The following is a 3909-nucleotide window of genomic DNA, read 5'->3' on the forward strand; positions in this document are numbered from 1 at the left end:
GCAGCTGTGTCACACTTGCAGCTGTGTCACACACTAGTCCTCATCAAAGTGAAAAGGGTGGGAGGAAAGGTTTCAACTTCCTGGGAGTCAACATCTCTGAAGATCTATCTTGGGCCCAACATACTGATGCACCTACAAAGGCACAACAGTGGCTGTGTTTCATTAGGAGTTTGAGGAGCCTTGGTCTGTCACCAAAGACTTGCAAGTTTCCATGGTGTACCGTATAGCCTACAGTATAATAAGGGACTATTTGATGTTTCAGTGACACATCGTCGAATGCGCTACTAGGCGGATATTAAGCATGCGCTATGAGGCACGTATTGATCTGTACGTTCATGTGCTGAGTTCAGATTCTACCAGTAAAGAACCATGAACCTTAGCTCCTGTCTCCAGTGTTTTTATTAATAGCATTGTCATGTAACCAGGCCACATACACAACAAATTGGCGACGACGCTAATGAACCTACATGGTATCGGAACGCTATGTTTTAATTGATAACGACATTTGGAAGAAAAACGCAAGGAATGAGCCAAGGAGCGGGAGCGAAGCCGCGAGTCTGAAAGGAAGCGGGAGCACAGCCGGAGTTGGGAACGTCGTGTACAGTGTACTGTGTTTGTTAATCAAAATGGCTTCTTTGTTCTGTTAAGAGTAGGAATGCTTCTTTGTATGATAAGTGCTTTCTCTCACAGTTGTTTAGCTTTAGATATTGGGATTGTATTCATTTGTTGACCAATGGGGGAAGGTTATTTTGTCTTGTGGGTCTGGGAGCTTGGGGGTTTTCGCGGTCTTTTCAGGGGAGTCGGGAAGAAGACGCCGAGGAAGGTGGACGTGCGCTGCACTGCTCGGTCGACCACCCGGGTGGTCCCAGGTGCAAGGACGTGGAGGTCGGAGGAAAGCGACGAGGGGTCAAATGGTTCGATGGTTGAGCTCCAACGATGTGCACTAAAATGACTGAACTTTGATAAGTTGGCGCCTTTTACTTTATTTTCTTTTCCTTCATATATACTGTATTGCATAGTACTCTTTTAGTTTTAGTAAAATCTTTAAAGTGTATTCCATAACGGTATCTGGTGTGAATTTGATATGGTGTGTATGCGCGGCATAAACTTGATTCTCACAGCACCTGCGTGTATGGGAGGTGGGGTTGGTGAGGGGCTGGATCTCCTTTTCCCCAGACATATACCAGCCTGTTGGGTAAGTGTTACAGTCGGGAGACCAAGAGACACAGTCGGAGCCGCAGCACGTCCAGCTGAGACCACAGCCAGCGCTGATCCCCAGGGACTGAGGGTCTGCCTGCCCCAAAAGGGTGACGAAAAGGAGAGACACATACATCTAGACAGAGTGCGCTCGTGGCGCTAGCAAAAAGGACACGAGTCAAAAAGGAAAATAAGGGGAGAACAGGGCTTAATTAACATAACAAAGATGGCGATGATTGGAACCATTACAGCATTTGATAGTGGCATTGAAGACTGGGCAACTTACATTGAGAGAGTGGAGTTATATTGTGAGGCTGATGGTGTTAATGATGAAAAGAAAGCCAGCATCTTACTTGGTATTATAGGAGCAAAAGCATACAGCCTACTACAGACCTTGTTAACCCCTGAAAAGCCAGCTGACAAAACGTTCAAGCAAATAGTAGACACTCTCCAACAGCATTTAAACCCCAAACCACTGGTCATTGCTGAAAGATTTAAATTTCACAAATGCAATCAGAGCAAAAATGAAAGCATTTCTAAATATTGTGCTGAATTGCGCAAATTATCAGAGCATTGTCAATTTGGAGCTGATCTATCGGACGCATTGAGGGATAGGTTAGTGTGTGGCATGCACTGTGAAACCACACAGAAGAAGCTCGTGGGTGAAAAAGACCTTACAGTAGAGAAGGCGCTGAACGCTGCAGTATCAATGGAAACAGCAGCACGGGGTGCTGCGGAGATACAACAAAAATCTGTGGGGTATGCTACGATTAAAATGTCACTTTGACAGAAATTGAGGAAAGAAATGTTACTGTTGTGGGAATATGTCACATGACCCTGATGACTGTTGGTTTAAAGACAAAGAGTGCAAAAACTGTGACAAACAGGGCCACATTGGCAGAGTATGCAAATGTGGTAAACAGCAAAAAAAGGACAAAATACAGAAAGACAAGAAACCCCAGAAAGGAAAACACAACAATGTACACAAAATGGAAGAAAGCAGTTCTGATGAAAATGATTCAGACAAAAGAGTCCTGTCTGCAACTTCACAGCGTGAAAGAGACAGATGATCAAAGAGTAATACGGATCACTCCACAAGTGGCAGGCATGAGACTGAAAATGGAGTTGGACACAGGCTCGGCTTTAACAGTGATCTCTGTACACAACTACAAATGAGTGTTTTCTCACATACCTGTGAAGCAAACTAAACTTCTACTAAAGACTTACACAGGACAGAAAGTGCATCCCAAAGGTAAAATTAAAGTGACAGTGACCTACAGGGACAAAACACAGCAGCTGAACCTCTATGTTCTGGAAAATGGAGGATCACCGTTGCTGGGACGTAAACGGCACAGGAAAATCCAGTTGGACTGGCACACCGTCAAGTCACTAGATGTGTCAACAAAGGAGGACAGCTCGGCGGGGAAGATGTCCACAGCTCTCCTCTCAACTATTGTCAACTATTACAACGACAAGGAGGAGCTAGACAGCATCGACAATCAGGATGAACGCAGCATCCGTGGCCGCGACTCGGATGAAGATACAGAGGATGCAAGGAAGACAGATATTGCCAATAAGCAGGATAATGAAGACCACCAGGAAGCAAAATAGCAGATGTACCAGGAAAAATTGACATCTCTCAAAAGACAGCTACAACAGTTTCAGGAAGGCACCTTGCAGGAGTATCAGAAAAGGATGAAGAAACCAGATCAACAATACAAAGAAAGAATACAAAATGAAGAGCTTTTCTGCAACTGGAGACAGAACAAGTGGAAAGGAATTATATTAAAGAGAAGAAAGCAGCAGTGAAGGAATTTGAAGATAAAAAGATTAAGTTAGAAGAAAAGAAAAAGATGATTGAGAATGACAGGCTAACAATGGAACTCACAGGAGATTCTATGGAGGTAAAGCCAATAACGACTAGGAAACTAAGGAGGAGACCTAATGAGCCTGTTCCAATTACCGATAAAGGACGAAAACCTGCACCTGCGCGGTTACATTTCTTGTTAACAGATGAACAGGTACTGGAAGATCTGCAAACTCTCTGCGTTAAAGCTTAAATCTCTGAAAAGACCAGCATCTCCATTCAAACAGAACAGCTTTCACGCAAGGTAAATCTTGAACCAATCATCTCCTCCACTGAGGATCATACACTTAATCCTTTGCAGGAAAGTTTCTTTTGCGCGTACATATTTTGAATCCTCAGCCAATGTGTCTTGTTTTTCACAAAGAAGTTGGGAAACAGCATCAAAACAGCGGCGAATTCTGGCAACAAACTGTAAGGTTTCTATTGTTGTATTTTCACACTTGTGCTGAATGTGCACCTGAAGGAATTCTCCCTCTCGAGCCAGACAGATAGCACTGCAGGTAATCCTTAATATCAGCAAAACCGTACTTTAACAGCAGCTTAACAACAATGGAATGAACAACAGGATTTCAATCAACTGCTTCATCAAATGGTGAACATTACTGGTAAAGTATTGATCTTTCTGTGAGTCATTGGATTGCCCTGACTTTTGAATAACTAGCAGAGACAGCGGATCACCAACCACTTCTTTTGTTGGTGGCAAGTCATCTTTGAAGCAGACCATTGAAACCGAAGCTACGAGAAATGCATCACACCTCTTGCAAAATACGACTAAGTTTGCTACAGCTTCACTTATTTCTTCTGTCACCACTGGTACATAATCATCATCTAGATGATTACAGCAC

General features: G+C 43.5%; 1 pseudogene; it reads left to right on the forward strand.

Moving 5' to 3' along the window:
* The first annotated feature begins 2625 nt into the window (after positions 1-2625).
* Positions 2626-3257, forward strand: LOC140724685 (sin3 histone deacetylase corepressor complex component SDS3 pseudogene; annotated as a pseudogene).
* The last annotated feature ends 652 nt before the right edge of the window (positions 3258-3909 follow it).

Source organism: Hemitrygon akajei, chromosome 3 (genome assembly GCF_048418815.1).
Source record: "Hemitrygon akajei chromosome 3, sHemAka1.3, whole genome shotgun sequence".
Lineage (NCBI taxonomy): Eukaryota > Metazoa > Chordata > Chondrichthyes > Myliobatiformes > Dasyatidae > Hemitrygon > Hemitrygon akajei.